The 19341-nt window shown below is 39.2% G+C and overlaps 1 protein-coding gene across 2 annotated transcripts in view; it reads right to left on the bottom strand.

The window, feature by feature from the left end:
* The window catches only part of p3h2 (prolyl 3-hydroxylase 2), a 45959-nt gene that overhangs the window by 11601 nt on the left and 15017 nt on the right, over nt 1-19341 (bottom strand). The gene's annotated exons all lie outside the window — the stretch shown is intronic.

Genomic DNA, 19341 nt, shown 5'->3' with positions numbered 1-19341 from the left:
TTGACAAATTTGCGTTTGTTTCTAAATGCAACATAGTGGAGACATGTAGGCGAGGGTGTTTGTACTGAACCTCTTTGTCTTCTTTATTTGGTAAGACAAAGCCTATACAGTCTCAGTTCTTTCCAAGAGTTGAGGAATCCTTGTTGCAGAAAAGCAGACGTCTGAAATAAACACACCTACGTGATGTAGCTGCAGAAACACAAAGATGTGGGAACGCAAACAAGATTTACCACTTTGATGGAAAAAGGCAGAAAATCTTCCCACAAACATCCCACTTCAATTTGAAGAAAAATGTCACTGTCTGACAGCACAAAGCTTGCTTCATGTGGTCATAAATGAGCCAGGAGCGAGAGCCCAGCAGGGCATGCCTGATTAGCCATGAAAGGCCAAAGGGAGAGATGGCATCGGGTGCATTCCTGTTCGGATCACCTGGCTGGAGCCACGGAGGCACCCGGCATGACTGAGCAAGGAAGAAGGCTACCAGAACAGAAGGGGTAAAAGAGACTATTTAGATTTTCTTTTAAATTCTGCATGTTTTATGTAACGGCAGATCATAAGACTCCAGGAGCCAAAAGGACAAATGAGCGGAGGTTTACTTGTCAGATAAAATTTCCTCAGATGGCTGAAAAGGATCCAATCAAAATATCAGCACTGAGACATCTTTTGTGGAGTTGTTTCTCATCTGTCAAGATATTTCTCTCAAGAACACCAGAAACTAAGCAGCTGAGGCCAAATTAAGGAAAGTTGAGGAGGAATTTAGTCAGCAGCCAATGATCCACTTTCACCTGCCTCATCTTATTATCTCCTCTGGAGACGACAGGTTTTAGCCTCGTAGTGACAACCTACCTCGGGACATCTGGAATAGGACAGGAGCTACTCCAGCACACCAAACATTCAGCTGTGGCATATCAGTGTCAGATCTACTGTTATGTTTACAGACATCCCGCAACCCGAGGAATCCTAAATATTAGAAATTCCCTCCATTTTTCCATTAATAATACCACAGCTGCATTGTTACTCATTTTCAAACATGAAGTGTTATAGAGCGAGTTTAGAAGAGATTTTTTTTGTTTGTTTAATATTATTAACAGTGCTGACATGTACTTTAGCCGAACCCACAGTTTCAGTTTGAATAGTTTAGAAAAAAAGCCTGATGACGCACATTCAATAATGAACTCAGTCACATTTAAAATGACTTCACACGGTCCAGATAGTCACCTGTATTTCAAGCAGATTGATAAATCATGAAGGTTTAACTGGATCAAGGTGTGAAAATGCAGAAAGGGTCAAAGCATAAGGATTGTAAACTGAGAACATGCGCTGATCATGTCTGAGCACGGTGAAACCCTCAGGACGACGAAGCACAAATCAATCAGAGGTTTCAGGTCAGACTGTGGTGTAATGGAAACCAGCAATTCATGAAAACATTCATGTAAATGTAAATCAAAATGACAGAAGAGAACATGGAAAACTAAAAACCTCTAACATATTGTCAGTGTGCATCACAAACCATATGTCTTTAGGAACCGGTTGAATTTTTCAGGAAATTAGGGTCTGAACCGAACAGCAAGAGAGTTCTTAAAAACAAAACGTGCTTTTATTCCCCTATGTTTAACTGCGTCCAGCTCAGCAGTTGCTCCGTTTCAAATATAATCCCTGAAAATTGCTGTTGGCCTCAACGCAGCAGAAATATTTTATTTGTACCCAGTTAAATTTGACTTTGATCTACAAAGTTTAAAATCACAGCGTCGTTCCAACCCTGCCTTTAAAAGCAAATCTTTTAACACATTCAGTCAGTGAACATCTTGTATCCCATGAGCACATTCTTCCTCCTGCATCATTTCAAAGAAGCACCTGTAGAGGTGAATAATAACATCTCTGTCCGAGCCCTCGGTTTGCCCTCCTTGCTAAGCTGCTGGACCGTCCTGCCAACCTGGGAGAGGTGTGTCTGATGTGGGCACAGGGCTGTGCCAAGTCAAATGCACATAAGCATGCACCTCCAGGCCTCCGCCTTATTTCACAGGTATGTAAATAGGTCTGGGCTGGCCCCATTAGACAGCAGAGATGTTGTGACCAAAAAGAAAAGTCCTTTCTTCAAAAAGTCACAACGAAGTCAGTGAAATAAGCTCCGTTTTGTTTCAAATTAAACACCAGTCTAAATAACATCCACAACATAATGGTTCCAAAAAAAAAAGAACCAAAAAACATTTTCCTGTGTCCCAACATGCTATGTTTCTAAAGAAAACACTTACTTTAATGTTTAGGCCTAACTTCAGGATAAAACCTGTTTTCTTTATTTAAAAAAAAAAAGTGTTTTCCGCAAAGATGTCTGTGTGGAACATTTTTTCGTTTGTACTATTTCAGGAAGTATTTAAATGGAAACAATGTTTACTTCCCTGTAGACACAGAACATTTACTTTTACTAAACTAATATTTGTGTGATCCGGGAGGTTTTTGTGTTTGTTCTTTACTCTCAATTTATGCCTAAAACAAGCAGCTATAACCCAAACATGTACCTTTGGTTCAGCAGCTAATTTTATGCCTGAAGGAGAGCAAAAAAAGACCAAATTTTACAGCAGCTCAGGCATGTCCTCATTAGAAAAGATAATATGAAAAGTTTTAGTTAAGAGTTAACCAAATAAATGTGGTAAAGAATGGGATCGGGGTCATTCTCAAGTTGTTCTCAAGCTTTTTCTGAGCCTGTGATGGCTTCACCCGCAATGCTGAGTCAAAGGTATCGACCTGACACCAGTAACTCACATCATCAGAGTTATTCTAAGTGGCTTGAATACCTTCCCATGAGGCACACATCCCATCCACTCCCACTCTGATTCATTTCAGAGGCACACAGTGAGCACTTTGATTAATGTTTCGAGGAATTCAGAAATTCCTGGAAGTCTGGAAATCTATTTATGTCTGTTTTTGTGGTGTTTAGAAGTGAATACCCTCAATCACAAGACAATATGTCAACTTTCCTGGATTCAGTTTCACTTAGCAAGCAATTTTTATGATGTCGATGGAGCATTTTATTAGATACAAATAAAATATGCAGATTTAAACTGGTGTATTAGATTTATGTGCTATATTATTTTAAAAAATCATTAGACGTTTACCAGTTGTTTCAGTAACATCCACAATTTCAGTTCAAGCTCTCAGATCAGGCCTGTCGTCTTATAATTCCAGATAAATAAACCAGACAGAGGCTTGTTTTTGAACTATTAATGGTTCCAATAGAGATTTTCCAACATGATCTCAGATGTAACCCATATTTTTGTCTGAGTTAGGCAGGAAACCAGACAAGGTGTGCATTACATGCAACATGGTTAACCCATTACTGCTGTGGAGTAAAGAATGACGTCATCCGGTAACGTCTCCCCTCCTCCCTCTTCTGTTCATCACTCCACCTCTTCAGTTCTCCCCTGTATGTTGTTGCTGACAGCTCTCACACAGTGACCTCTTTCTCTGAGCTGAGGTTGCAGAGCGTGCTGCTCATATAAGGTCATATCAGAGGAGTTCCTGGAAAAGCTTCACCTCTGTCGCTGCTCAAAAAAAGCCTCTTCATTACACACGTGAAGACAGGGGAGTCATGGCGAGCTGGTAAAGGCGACTGTTCCTTCTTCCTTTACCCAGTCAACTCTGTCATCTTCCCTAAAGGTCCAAATGACAGCACACTTACAAGGGAATAGTAGCAGAATAATAAAGCCACTGTTTGGCTCAGTGTTTTATACCCATGCTTTGTATTTAAAAGCTGCTGGCTTTCATTAAGGGAGGGGGGATCGAGCGAACACACTTGACCACAAACGCCTGAGAGCCCAGAATGTGAAACAGGCACTCACAAACCAGAATCTATTAGTTAACAAAACACAGTTTGTCTCTATTATGAGCTAATGTGGATCAGGCAGTGGCTGTTTGTACAGCAGTCTGCCCTGTGGTTGACATCATCTGGCTGCAGAGGGAAATGACCGGTCTTGTTATCCTCACCATCCTCTCTGACTTCCTGCCTGGGTTTGATGAGAGACTACACAAACCTCTAAGACCACCTGACACCTTATCAGCTACCATAATCACACTTTCCCATGTCCATCCTCGCTGACAGTTTCAGGATACAGACAGGGCCAGCTTTGCTCGGAAAACTCAAGAAACACGCAAGGTGTGTATAATTTCAGTGCAGGCAGGGTGGAAAATCACCCATAATGTCTTCCTCCTCCCGTGCTGCAGTTTTCCCTCCTCAAACACGTTTCTCAAGTTCCCTCCTGCCTGAAACAGCAGCACACATGCTCCTCTTTTTCAGAAACTTCTAAAAACAGCCCCGCTTAACCAACATCGTTTTTTTTTTTTTAGTGCCACAATCCTCTGATCTCATATCACGTCAGCTTTCCAGTCACATAAAGGTGCCTTTTTCTAGACTGGAAAAACTCTCCCTCACTCCAGAAATGTGAAAACAGTAGTGTTTTGTCTCCGTCACTTTGCCTTTTGGTTGAGGTTCAGGGAAGTGTGTAATAGAGGTGTACATGGGCTGGAACTGGAGCCCATGCAGGGGATAACACATACGACCGGCCGGGCCTTTTTCCTACCATGATTTACAGGATTAAGCAAGAACATATGGGAAAGTTGTTCGCCTGCCAGGAGAAGGATGAAAAATTTCCCATTTTCATGTGGAGCAATTCTCATGTGAAGCAACAAAAACACATTAAGACAACAGAACCCATTCAATGCTCTGACACTAAGCACGTAAGATGGAGTTTATTTAATGTAAGAAGCTAAATTCAGTCGTTAGTCCGCTCATTTTTAACTTTTAGATTATTATGTTTTGGAGTCCAATGAGTTGTTTTTATACTGTCTTAAGAAAAAGTTGCCTATATTTTCTGTTTTTTCTTCTGGATGTCTTTGTTCTGTCTCTGCTACACCTGGATCGTACCATCATCTACAGAAAACACAACATTGGTTCATCTCTTGAGTTTAGGAGTCTTTTTATGCCTGAATGATTGATAAATCAGTGACAAAACATTCCTCAAAATAAAATGGTCAAATACTGGACTGAGAAAGTGGCCAAAGTACAAGGTTTAAGAAACAGAGTTTAAGACCAACTTCTTTCACTTTGTGGTAGGAATTTTTTTTTTTTTTTTCTGTATTTTCAAATATCTAAGTCTCCTATTTTGGGCTTTTAAGACCTAGTTGCACATTTCTTTTTAAAAAGCTAGCAACACCCAGCTGGCTGGCTTGGTTTAATGAAAAATCTGAACATAAAAAAATTCAATCTGAACCAAATTCAAAACAACACAGAGCCAGCTGATTGTAGGTTTATGTCAACCGCTTTTTTTGACACCAAACTAAAAGAGGTACACATGTAAAACTTGCGTCCAAGACAGAAAAATGTGTCTGAAGCTGAATAAAAGCAGGACAAGTCGTTTTGCCTCATTGCGGATTTCAGTAATCTGTCTGTGTGTGAATGTAATGTCTGCATCCCAGCCTGTCTTGTGACTAAAGCCGTGACATTTGATCAGGGAATAAATGCAGATTATACCCTTTCCAACTGAAGACAAAAGCCAGATGTTGGTGGGTGTGAGCATGTTTTTTGCCCATTATGAAAAGTACATAGTATCATTGCAAACTGAAGCTGCTGGTGTTAACCATATTGTAGAAACACCTCCTAAATGTCAACATAAAGAAGTACGAACGTGTACATCAAACCAAGCAAAATGTGAAGCTCTTTTTTTATTTTGGCAATACTGGAACAATCAGCTGAAATGTCACAACTATCTCAGAGGAAACACGAGACAAAAACAGTTAGAAACATGAACCTTTTAGAAACGAGGAGATTTCCCCTCTGAGAGGAAGATTACAAGAAGCAGCACATCTGAAGGAAACATTCCCAACCCTCCCACTCACACAAGGGTCAAAGGTCAGCTTCTTGCATGAGTGTGGACACACTCAGCTCCTCCGCTTCGCCTCTAAAGGCACCGGTCTTTAAAGAGACAAAACATTCAGCATGATGTCGAGTTTAAGTGTTAGATCTTAAGCACACAAATGCATATTTGTCCACAGGAGGATCTATATACTCAGAGAAACTGTGTCCATGTGTGAGTGAGACAATGAGCGCCACAGCATACAATGGCAGCATTCATCAGCATCTTTATTTATATTCTCTGCTGGGAATATACCACAGAGAAATTAAAGGTCTGCTTGTTTCCGATGAAACCATTGGTGATGGAACAAAGTCAAGGAGAAGATGGGAGTGGAAAACTGAAATACATCAAAACATCCCTTAAAGATGTAATAAAACACAATTAACTTTGTGAACCCATTATAAGCCATCAAATATCTTAACTTTTAATTTGGCCCACTTCTACATAAAATGCTCTTTTCTCATTGACGCATGCTCAAACTGAACTTTCCATCTCACTGATGATGATTATGATGATGATGAATGACCGAGCAGCCATGACAGAATTTTCATCTTAAACAATATTCATCTGCTTGGTGTCAGCTGAATTTTCCACTCATTAGAGAGGGTCTGAATGCTCTGAAGGAGCGCTTCCTGCTCAAAACTTCAAACTCAGCCTGCAGATGAGGTAATGGAGCCATCTTTTGTCAGAGCGCTAAATCAAACAATGACAGAGCAGAGTCTTTTAAAGATTTAATTAAAAACAAACAAGAAACCTGACCCAACAATCAAAGCCACCAACATATGGGTCTTGAAAAATGAACTCTTTCACGTGCATGGAAAGGGAGTGGTAAAACAGAAAAAAAAAATGCATAGGAGATCCTTTAAACTCCTGCTGGTATTTTACAAGTTGTGACTAATATACCCACATCACAGCCAGGTTCATCACACACAGCCATTTTAGGTGTTTTAGGACAAAACTTTTGAGGCTGTAGGTCCATTTACCCAAAAGATAAACCTTCACTTCCTGCGTACTGACTTGTTAGTACTTCCTCGATTTTACTACCTCCCCTGTAGTAACTCACTTTGGACCACCACTAGGACGGATATAACTGGACACAGGAGATGCTCTCCTTGGGGATGAGAAGCCTATAGTGCTCAGCTGCAGAAAGAGGAAGGGGGCATTTTAGGTTTCAGGAAACACAAAACAAACAGTTCAGAAAATATAAGTGTTTTTTGTAATATTTGTATTGTTTTGTACCAGTTTTGTGGCTATCACGATCTGTTTTTAAATTAATAAAAGGGGTTGGCATGAATCACCATTAACCAACATTCAGCAGCTTTTATAAATGCGGAACAGACCAAATTCTATTTAAGGCATAAAATAAATTAAGCAAAGCTGTTGAAGGTGGATCTGAGTTTGTCTAAAAGTGGTTGCTTCAAATTTCTGGAATTATTGCTGCGGAGGGAAGGAATTCTTGACATAGCTGGAAACCAAACTAATGATTGAAAAAAAAAAAAAGCTTTAAGGTCCAACTGCACAGAGACATACATCAGTACATATGCAAACACACTCACACATTTACATTCACCCACTCGGAGATTTTGGCAGAGTGCTTGCGTGTGACAGCAGCAGTATTTCAGATTTATTGGCACACACAGCCCAGATACATTCTGCACATAATGAAATGACACAAAAGGAAAATAAATCCTCAGAGGAAGTGTTAAGTGAAAAGCTTTCAGAGTTTTTCCTTTTTCACCTCTTGCATCCATCCCTGAGGCCACGCCAGGGGGTCCACACACACCTCACCAGGCTCTTTACAAAGGTTTGCTGATCGGAGCGTGTGGACACACACCAGCAGAAAATACAAAACTGTGAACGAGTTTGCATGTGGCAGAGGCCAAATCTGTCAGCTGCTGTGTTGAAGAGCGGCTGCAACTCTTCTGTAGAGTTCATAAAAGCATGGGACATGTTCTTTTTTTTAAACCGAAGGAAGGCTGATAGGTGACTCCATACAAACATGAGAAGTGGGTTTAAAAAAAGTTTAACCTTTTAAACTCATATTACTACAGCAAAAATATCAAGATAACTCCAAACGTCTACATTTTTAACCTGAACAGGCACTCATTCACTTACAGTTTTGAGCTCAATGCATGAAACTATATGAAAAATATAAAATGAATGATAGTTATATAAAATCTACCAATAGCTGCTTTTCAAATTATAACGCTTTCATTTGTAAGCACTGGAACCCCTTGTTAAATGACAAAAGTGAAACATATTTAAAAGTGTGATGCCAAAATCTGCAGTCTTCTCTACATGTATGATCAAAACTGTGGAAAATCTGAATAATATCATATCTATAGGTCAGATAAAAATTACTCCACCAGTGTGAACAGAAGTTGCTTTTGAGACAAAGGATTTCTCATCTCAGGAGAAATCTACATCTATGATCAATTATATTTATTGCTATTGTTATGTGGAGGTTATTTCCCCTTTATTATTAAAAACACATGCATTCATCATTTCAGTCAAAACAAAAGGGTTGAAGACTTTTATTGTAAAAACAGAAATGGCATGTTTTTTCTCCAGCTCTGGATTTATGCCCTACTTCCAAGATTGAGTAACATATCACATAAAAGCAGATGATTCTTAAAAAATCATCCTCATTAAGAGCTGAGAAATATGATGACCACAATGCATTCCTGTTTTCAGCTCAACTGGAGCTAATTAAAAACCACCCACAGAGAGATGGGGGGTGAACCTCTTTGCACGCCTCTGAAGTCATCTGCACTGACTTCATAAACATGACATTCTCTGTTGATGCTGTCGCATAACACAAATCTAGCATTCCTGACTCACAGCGTGCTGACTGGAATTCAGACCAAACTGCTTAAAATCCACAAACACACACCAACAGGATACTCTGTAAAATCTGAGAACCCTGCGTAATTGTGCACAAACAATTTACTTTGTCCCATGCATCACCATCTGTTTCCACAACATGTTGCATGAGTTACTTGCTCTTTGGGACAAACAAAACTTTGGGTGGAAATATTCCACAAGCAAGCAAGTCCACACCTGTCTACATTTTCCTGTTTAAAAAGGTAAATCCTCTGCACAGACAGGAATCCAGCCCACAGCCCTTTCCATGTGATGAAAGTGGATAAAAATGGCCAAACAGGGCTCAGGTCAGAGGTCATAAAGGTGCCAGGCTGCTGACCTCGCAGACAGATGCCGTGGAAATGAGCATGCCTCACATTCTCAAGCAGCAGCAGAGGAATTCAGGCAGTCACGCAGAGATCAAACTAGAAAAATTAGGCAGGATTTACCACCTAAATACAACAAAAAGACTAACTATATGAAGAAGCAGGAATAGAATAGGACTTTGAAGCAAGTTGCTAATTGTTGTTTTTAATTTTATGCATTTAAAGTGGTTTGAAACATAAGTTCCAAGGCCACAAGTGTGTACAAAGCTGCAGGCAGCCAGTAAAAAGTCAATATGACTCATGACCACTGTGGTTCTTGTGGACGAAAAAATCAGATCAAGAATGCTTCAAGCTAACAAGAAAAGCATGTTTGCATGTTATCCTTTTAGTGTTTGATGATTTATCCACCACTTTGGTCTGAATGACTTAACAACCAAAAGGAGTAAGCAACTGTGTCATGAGCATTGCTCTCTGGGGTCGAGGCTGCAAAATTTAAGGGCATCTTTAATTGTGAAGCGTAAAATTTCTTTCCGAGAGAAGAAGAACATGGAAGTAAAATCAGCTTTTTAGGGAAAATATAGATGTGTCCAAATAAATGAGAAGTATGGAAATAACTTGAAAAGTAGAACTCCTCGAAGGAATGCAAAAGTTTGAAATAAAAAAAAACTTTGTCTGAGCTGTTATTATGTGTTCTGGATGACTCTCAGCTACTACCAGAAAAAATTTTAGCTCAACATCTGTAAAACAGACCGAGTTGTAGCTATTTTTGTGTTGGCTATGGTCGATTAGCTGTGGCAGCCATCTTGACTCCAAAGGTTAATCAGTTGTACACCCAATGATTGTTTTAGTTTTATTGAAATCCATTCACTGGTTCATGAGATGTTTTGCTAACAGGCAGACAAACAAATATAAACGAGTGAATACACTAGCAATTACATGATTGCCCGCCTTTCATGGCAACCAGTTAAATTAAAGAAGGCAACAACTTTACAAATTTTGATTTCAAAAGGTTGAGTGTTTGCAACAAGATTCTCCTTGCCTAATAAATGCAGATATTTGTATGTCTTTGCTCTGTCTTGCAAAATATTGTACTGGTGGGAAGAAACAGAAATGAACCAAAACAAAATAAAGGTGATGCAGGTATTTCATTATTCCAGCTTAGTCATAGCTAGAGACGTTCCCAGCCTCCCCTCCGGGCTCACGGTCCAACACAAATCAATCTGAGCACACTCACAGGAACATGCCTTTGGATTTCTCACTCTTTGTTGGCAATATAATGTTTAGAGACTTGTATCATAAAGTCGTATTTTTCCATGGATGTATTTCACATATATTTCTTTGCACTTTTAATTGTGCTGATCTTATATAAAACAGCATTTAAAAAGCCAAAAGTGGACTTCAGCATAATTCACGTAGGATGGGTTTACCTAAAATTTAGTACGTTTTCTACTTCAGCCGTGATCACAATCTCCATTTAATTCATGGCCAAATACCTGATATATTGGAGACATGCATCAGGCTGGAACATCTGACTCACTTTCTAGGCTGAAAATGATAAAATGCAGGAGATTACACTTTGGAAACTCAACTGAGGACCATAATTTTTCCTCTACTTTTAAAGAGTTGCTATGTTCTCCTGTACCGTTAAAGAGATGTTATCACAAGTTCTACAAAGTGAAAAGTGGGATGACTTGCAACTTTGCTGCCTTTATAAGCCATACTTTGCGTTTCAGAGAAAATGGTGCTGGTGATAACTAAGAACAGGTCTCTTCAGCTGTACCATGTAATCTGGTTTGTGGTTTTGTAAAGTAAAAATAACACAGTGAGGCGTTGTCTCTGTTGCTACTTGTTCGGCCTAAAAGTAATCAGACAAGCACATGCATCATTTCAATGTAAAACTTACTGAGATTAAATAGTGCGGATATAAAGAAAAGTTGCAGCAGCCTCGCTAATGTTTTATGATCATAAATCCAGAGCTGGAATTAATACAACCTATGTTATTTTTTCCCCTACCAGAGGCCATAAAATATGGTTCCAACTAGAGTTTCCATTCCTTGATAGAAAAAGCTGCTTCCACTTTTCTTCTGCGTTCCATTGTTTTGTGTTATAAGGGTAAACCCCCACATCCGCACATAAGTATTGGAGCTACCAAACCACTGACAATGTGGGTGCACTGCACGCTAATGAAAACCACTTTAGTTAAGGTCTGCACATTCAGTATTTATTTTCTGTTGAATTGAAGAAAGACTGAAAGCTTGTGGATCTGCGAGTGAAGTATTTGAAGAGGACGGTGTCTTGTAAGCCGCATAAATGAGGTCCAGGCCTGAGTTTTCCCCCGTGTTTGAGGAAAAGGCAGACAACGCCGGCTAAGCAATATTTGCTTGTCTGTTGGTAACATCGTTTAGATTTTATTTCCTGTTGAAATAAATCCAAAGCGACCACACACAGCAAGCTCCACAGAATCCTTGAATGTCTGATGTGTCAAATTTGACTTTTTTAATCAAAAAAATCTTTTAGATTGTAGACTCAGTTAATCAAGGAGACCAAGTGTTAATATGGTTTTAAAAATAAATAAAGTATACTATTCAAAGAACAATCTAAGCAAGTCTGAAACTAGATCCAACTAAAATAATCAAAAATGTGTCTTTTAGTGACCTTAGGATGATTAAAAGGAGAAAAATATGTCACAGAACAACACAAAGGGGAATGATAGTTACCACCTGCATTTTTAGGAAATATTTAAAGTCTAGTTAAAATGGGCAAATTTGAAGAAATAACACGACTGTCACAGACATGAACACCTGCCACACACTCTCACTCCCCTCCAGAAAGGAAAAGAGAAGCAGCTTGGAGCATCCCCAATGTCTTTCTCTCATCGTAGTTTATTTTATTTATAAAATGGAAACTATTGTCACAGGTGAGCTCAGCTGTACTGACACAATACGAGCATCCCCTCCACGATGAGCCATTGGACCAGTGAAAAAGAAAGAATATAAAAGTCCCCGGCTAACAGGATTAGCATCAGCACATGTTTCTGCTTCATTTTTGTGCCAGGGGGTTCAAAGGTTTCAGGAGTAGGAGGCTATTTAGAAAAAGCAGGGGGGCTGACCATCAACTGGGCGAAATTTGAAATTTAGAACATCAGAAATGTATTTTCCTGGCATTTGGAACAAAGCTGGGAGGGCGTTTGAAGAGTCCAAAATCAGCAGTTTTTGAGGACAATTTGAGAGCATTTTTGGCAGGACTGGGAAAGTTTTCAGAAAATCAGATGGAGAATTCATTTAGCCAAGACAAGGAACTATCTCCCAAGGCGGTAAACTTAAAGTAAGGAACCTTTAAAATAGATAAGAATAATAACATATTGACTGGAGATTTGAAATAGAATCCACTCAACTGAGAGGAGAGGTATACCAGATGTGAAAAGAGCTACTAAATAAACCAAAGATCAAAACATTAAGAAAATGAACCCTTATTTAACACGTACTGTTACAAAACTAAGGGGGCCAGCTTTCCTCTTTTTGTCCATTTTTTTCTTGGACATTCTGGTAAATATCACCCACTGACTGGAAAATGATGCAGTGCCACACCCCCAACATCGACCAATCAGAAGCCGATAAAAAAGACTTTTTGTCCAATCAGTGGTGGTGTTACAACACAAAAAAATGTTTTGACTGAATTTTTTTTCTACATTTAATCATATGACCCCCTCCCCACCCCTAAAAAGTCTCCAAAAACACCTGAAAAAGTGCTAGCTGCTTTTCTTTTGAAAAACAGACTTTAGAGGGGTCTGAAAACTCACTAAAGTCTCAAAGTAAACAAGTCCAGCCTGCTCTGCTCTGATTGGCTAACAATTTTAGCTCTGGTTCGCTTTATTTGTTGAAAGCAGCATCAGTTTAATCCCTGTATCATAAGATTGGATGACTTTAACAGGACCATTTCTTTTTTTTTCTTCTCATTTCTACAGATGACGGAAATCCATCCTGGCCATGTTCCAAATCACGGAAATCCGTTGTGGCCTAAAAATATTTTTGGTCAATCAATGAAAAGTAGCTGGCGAAATTGCAGCTGAATTAAGATTTTATGTCGATTTTTTTCTGGCTGCCGGCAACTTTTCAACCTCCCGTTGTGCTATATTAATTATCACTGGATGTGTCAGATATTCAAAGAAAAATCAAATATCTACTGGACAAATTCAAAGAACTGTTTTGTGTTTGAGTGTTTTTAAAATGTGCATCCCTATTACAAATATCCAGTGAAATCTGACACTAGACTGTAGACTTTAGCTAAATGTTTACAGCTTTATAGAACAAAGTGCACAAAGTGTACAAAGTGGACAGAGCAATGTAAGGAATAAGAACCTGTTTGTGTTTCCCTCATTGTTTTCCATGACTAACAGACAGCAGCGCCCCCCATCCTGAAACCATTAAAAGATGATAACCATCAGCTCTCCATAGTCTGCATGGCACACCAGCTGACCTGCCAACAGTTTCCCCAGCAATCACTTTGGGTCAGTCACTAAAATCAACATTGGTTCGACTGTAAGATCCAACACTTCCACCACAGAGTGCTTTAGGATCACCTCTTTAGGTCAAACTACAGCCAAAATCTGATCAGCCTGGAAGAAAGGAGTGTGAGTCTCACCTGCACCAGCTCCCCTGCCTGTGTGTGTGCTGTTGTATATATGATTACAACTCAGATAGAGGTTTGTTTGCAGATCTGAGTGATCATGCATTAATGTGTGCGCATTCATGCACCCATGTGTGCTGCTCAAGCCTCAAGCCCTGCAGCAGTTAAAAGATCACAGCTTTCTTGCTCCAGTGCTACGAGAATAAATAAATATCAATGCTTCAAAGCATGCGTAGATTCTAGGAGTAGATAGATTTTACTGAACATCATCACCTACCAAGCAAAGCAGGAAAACCAAAAAGTGAGGCAACACAAGTCAAAAGGATCCTTTCTTTTAAAAAAGCTGGAACATTTAGAGTCTGGCAGCTCAGACACTTCGCTTCTGAAAAACTTATTTCAAGAGCTGTGACTTTGGCAAACAACAAGACCAGCTGCCACATAAAACAGTTCCTTTTGGGTCAAAAAACCTGAGCAAGTATTTTGAGACATTTATTGGAGGAATGAAACCTGTAACTCCAGAAGTGAAAGGCTGAAACGTGTTAAGGTTAGGGTCTGGACTCTGCTCTGAGAATAAACTGTGAGGAAGTGGTTTGGCACAAAGGACACACAGAAGGACTGGAATTAAACATCTGCTCATTATAAAAACTCTTTCTGTATGCCACAAAAGCCTCGGTTAAAGCTGAAAGACCACCCTAACATCTGACTTTGATTCACAATCACCTCTATCCTATAGACAGAATTATGTGCCATCTCTGTTGAAATGATCAACTTGGTTTAGTGCATGTCGTGCATGTTGGGTTTGCAAGTAATTTGCAGGTATTAGGACAAACTTTGATGAAATATGTGAATCACAGGTTTTCTTTCACAAACTCTTCACTAAGTTAAAAAAAACGGACAGAATGTGCCAACAGCATGGGACACAATTCTCTAAAATAAAGATGTTTTTTTCTCTTTAATGGTGCTTCAAGTTACAGTAAAATAAAAACAGCAAGATAGTAACTGTTTGAGATGTCAGCTGATCAACATGACTGAATAATGGTGCTACTTTAAATCCATAGTTAAGAGCTATTAAAGTGTGGTTCTGTGGAATGGTAATAATCAATTAATATCTTACCTGTTTTAGATAACTCTTTGAACAGCCTCAGTTTGGACAAACTCCAAACTTCCCCTTATTTTATTTTAACTGCAGATAAGAAATATCTGTCATAAACATGGCGTAAAAAATGGAAATTTGACCAAGCTTTGACATGACTCCGTCTGCGAGTCAGGAGATCCAAAAACAGGATTACACATAAACTAAAAAAACCTTTAGACAAGAAAACATCAAACAAGTTGCAAAGAGTTAAAATGTTATTGCTGGTGTTAGTTTTGGATTTTAACCTTGTTGGCTCTGATATAGAGTTTATTTCCTTTATTACTGTAGATCCACAAACCAATAATTTTTGGTTTTCTTCTAGGATTTTTAGAGCGATCATATGTATGTGATTTTTGGGTGCCACTTTAAAGAAATGCCTCTTCGTGGGAGGAGAAGAAATTGACAAACTGACACTTTAATCAGAAAGGTCAGAGTTCAACACACCCACCTGTTTAAAAAGACCCTGGGGCACAGGTGACCCATATTTCTATTTTGCCACCCCTTCTCCAACCTCCCAGGACACATTACCATTAATTACTGCTCGGAGGAACCTGAGATGACATTGTGCGGGCTTGACCAATCCGTTGTCAGGGTGTTAAATTAGACGGGGAAAAGGCTGGGGCAGAGGGCACAAAGAGATTTACGTTCAGCTACGGTCAGGCTTTACACTGGAGTGTTATCTGCTGCTTGAAGGTGCAACCTCAGAAAGCTGCTCAAGAACAAGATTTGACCAACATGAGATCACTCAGGAGGAGCGTCAATTTAAAAGAGATGCTTGCTTCTTTAAAGGGAAGTTGTGTGAGTAGTTTCTCCACAGATGGTGGATTTATAGATCACAGGTGGCAAACACCAAATCAAGCACAGAGTCTTAGTTTTTTTTAAAGGAATGAGTATTTAAAACATCTGACAGCTTTGTCTCGTCTCCAGACAGTCCTTTTTGTTGGAGTTCAGAAGCTGAATCAACACCAGAACTGGATGTTCCTTCACCAAATGAGCAAATCTTTTATTTTACACAAGGTCAAAATGGGCTATAAAAAGACACAAAAGTGAGCATGTATTTAAATCAAATTATTGCTGCGTTGCAATAAACAGAAGATTTCACTTTGCTGTTTCAACAACTGGAACAAAAATATCATAAAAAATAAGCAGAATAATCCATCATTTGTGCTTACTTACTGCTATTTAAAATATTTATGTTTTGCCATTTGTTCAAGTAAAGAGTTTAGACGAACACTTAGAAGTAAAATACTTAATATTCTCAAGTATCACACCACACCTTATATTACTTTAGTTGTTCGTCCTCAAAGACAACAAATAAATAAACAAAACTCGGTCCAAACTTTTAAACATTTATTAAACTGCCTTTTAGTTTCCTAAACTAAACTTTTTATTCACTAAGACATAATTAGAGGTTGTAACATCGTGTTAGATCCAGGTCATCTCTCACACAGCTGCTGGTTGTAGAACAGGCTGATTGATGCATTTTATTCTTTAATTTAAAAAATGACATTTGATCAGCTAAACAATCTGGTCTGTGAACTAATCCCCCTCCATTTAATGATATTTAATGGAACTAATGTATTAAATGTGGGCTTGAAGATAAAAAAAAAAAACCTGTTTGCTCAATAACCAGAGTAATCTGGAGGAAAGAAAAAGGTCCAGTCATTGAAATGAGGTCCCTTCGTGGAGTCACAGCTCAGATAACAGGATGTCCCCGGGGCAGGAAAGGAAATCCCCGGCAATCTGGGGGAGGAAAACACGCCCAAACCTGCCCAAAAACAAAACTTTTGGGACAGCTTGACCAACGCCATCATTAACATTTAACAACGTTTGATTTGCTTTTAATGCAAGTGAAACTTTGCTTTTAAGAGATTCATGGCTCCATGTAGAAAAACAGAAGGAGCTGAAGAAATGTAACTATTAGAAGTGTGTGCATGTGGGAGGATCCAAAGCCATTTTTCCACAGGTGGCGGATGACCTCCTTTCCTCGCTGTTCACAGCTGACTCACAACGAGTCCCTGGGAAAGATATTAGCTCCCTCTTTCTTTGTCTCATCTTCCTCAGGACAAAGATGTGACACTTCTAAAGCCTCCGGCCGCAGCTGCTGCTCCTGTTAACGTCATCATCCGCTGAAAAGCCCCCAACTGACAGCTTCTTTTGAAGCCTATAGATGTATTTTACATGTGGTGCTGATGGTGAGAGAACTGGCAGATACTGAGCAGAAAATGAAACACTCGGTCATAAAAGATGAACTTTACATTCTTCACCATCACGTCAGTGGAAAAACTGACTAGTGTGACGACAGCAGTAGCCTGAAGAAGAAGAATGCATGTTCCAGCAGCAGAAAACATAATGTTTATAAATTAGGGGTAATTTTCAGAGCAAAATGTCTAAATCACAAAGCAGGAGGTGGCTGGTATGTGTCTTAACTTTCACCCAATTCACATTGGAATGTGCTCACACTTACATATCACAAGTGTTGGATTAAACCACTTGTGAGGCAGTTAGTAATACCTTTTGTAGGCAGCCCAACATTTCCAGGATCAGCAAGGACGACGTGTTGCTCGGAGTGTAAATTTCAACACTAAGCCATTCCAGCTGCGAGGGATGAGACGGGGAGGAAGAAAGCAAGTTGAAAACATTCTCAAGGACTTCTCAAACATTTACTTTTACCTAATCTCAACCAGCTAAAAAAAAAACAAAAAACAGATGATCCCCTTAGCTTGTGCAACCTTGTATATTCATTTATTATTATTTAGTCTTTAGTTTTACCCACACAAGCTGATTATTTTAAGTTATAAAAAAACTCTCTGGTTTTCTTCTAGTTCCCTGGATTGTCTTAAAATCTCTGCCTTTTTGTACTTTGGGTTTTTTCACATCTAATCTTAGCTTTTTTTGTTTGATTAATATTATTGATTGTTTTGTTCAGCTTGAGACTTATAGATTGGCTATAAATAGCAACATATCCCAAACAAAAAATCTTGACATTTAATATTAATTCAGATTAAACTGGTTTGTTTTTGTTTGTTTCTTTGTCTAGAACCATGGTTCTAATGTGTGCATGTCTGATCATGCAGGGTCCTGTTAACTCTCGCTGGCATGTTTGGTCAGAACTAGGCATAACAGTATCTCCATTCTGTTTAAATACTAATTTACTTGAGCTCATCCATTGGCAGCAACCTGATATCTGAGGCCAAGACATGGCTTGAGCATCACATTACCGAACCTCTTGGCTATGCATTTCACACCACACAGCCAGCCTAAACTGAAGCCTCCTACTAGCCGTCTGCTCACCAAAACCTCACCGCCTCCTCTGTCAGCCGCAGCCAGACAGGACTGCTAGCATGGAAAGGATGGGTGGCCAAGATTTCACTGTATGGATGACGTACTCACATGTCGGTGAAAACCACACTGCGACCGGCACGTAACAGAACAAAAAGGGCAGTGTTAATGCTGGCTGTGATGGAGCTGCTGTACGGGAGTATAAAAGGAAGGAAACCAGGAGGATCGAGACTGCTTAAAGGGATAGTTTCGTTTATTTTGTTTTAAAGTAGGGTTGTGTGAAAAACTTTTACAAACTGGCCTGAGAGATCTCAGTTTTGAAGGAGTTCTCAAGAAGAATTAAAACTAGCGCTAGTAGCAGGACTCATTTAAAACAATTGAACAATCTGAAACAATTCAAACTTCCCTAGAAATATGAATAAATTAGGTCTCTTTACCCAGAGTTATTTATATCACCATTTTACAAAATACTTTTAACAGTCACTATAACATATTAAGACAAATAGTTAGCAACACTAACAGCAATAATGATAAGAACAACATCATGCAAAAGGGATACAAGGCATAAAAATAATTATTATAGAGTTTGCTAAAACTACTCGGAAAGTTTTGAGTTTGAGTAACCTATTTCACAAAATATAGTGATATATAAGTGATATGGCTGCAAAGGTTAAGCTCCTGTTTAGCCTGCCTCTAAGAAATACATAAATCATCAACTAAGCAGGCCACGACATGCAACTAAACTTACACAAATATATCCAGGACTGCAGAACCATCTGGTGTGTGAAGCATAACTCAGAAGTGTTGACATGGAGCAAAATGTGTTCTACATCTCTTATTTTAAATTCAGACAGCTGAGCGTTACATAACACCTTTGAGCTGCAATGCCGGCTCACCCTTTCATGCATCGACCGTTACAGCTTGCTTAGTGGATCAGAGGCATACCAGCGGCAGGTTAACTTCAGTTTCACAGCCTGCCTCAGTGCTTTCATAAATCTCATCAAGGTTGAAAGAAAGTGTCTAACGCCTGGTTTAAAGATGTTTTTTTGAGTGAAACTAGTTGTTTTAGATGACAGAAATCGGATTTAGAATAGGCCCAAGTCTGACTAACTGCTAGCTCGACTCTTCTGTGAGAATTTCTCTCTGAATCTCCGATGTGGAAATGATTTGACCTTAGTCTACTACAAAAATTACTCCACATCTC

This window comes from Kryptolebias marmoratus, linkage group LG24 (assembly GCF_001649575.2).
Source record: "Kryptolebias marmoratus isolate JLee-2015 linkage group LG24, ASM164957v2, whole genome shotgun sequence".
In the NCBI taxonomy this organism is placed as follows: Eukaryota; Metazoa; Chordata; class Actinopteri; order Cyprinodontiformes; family Rivulidae; genus Kryptolebias; species Kryptolebias marmoratus.
This window is presented reverse-complemented; position numbering and strand designations above follow the sequence as displayed.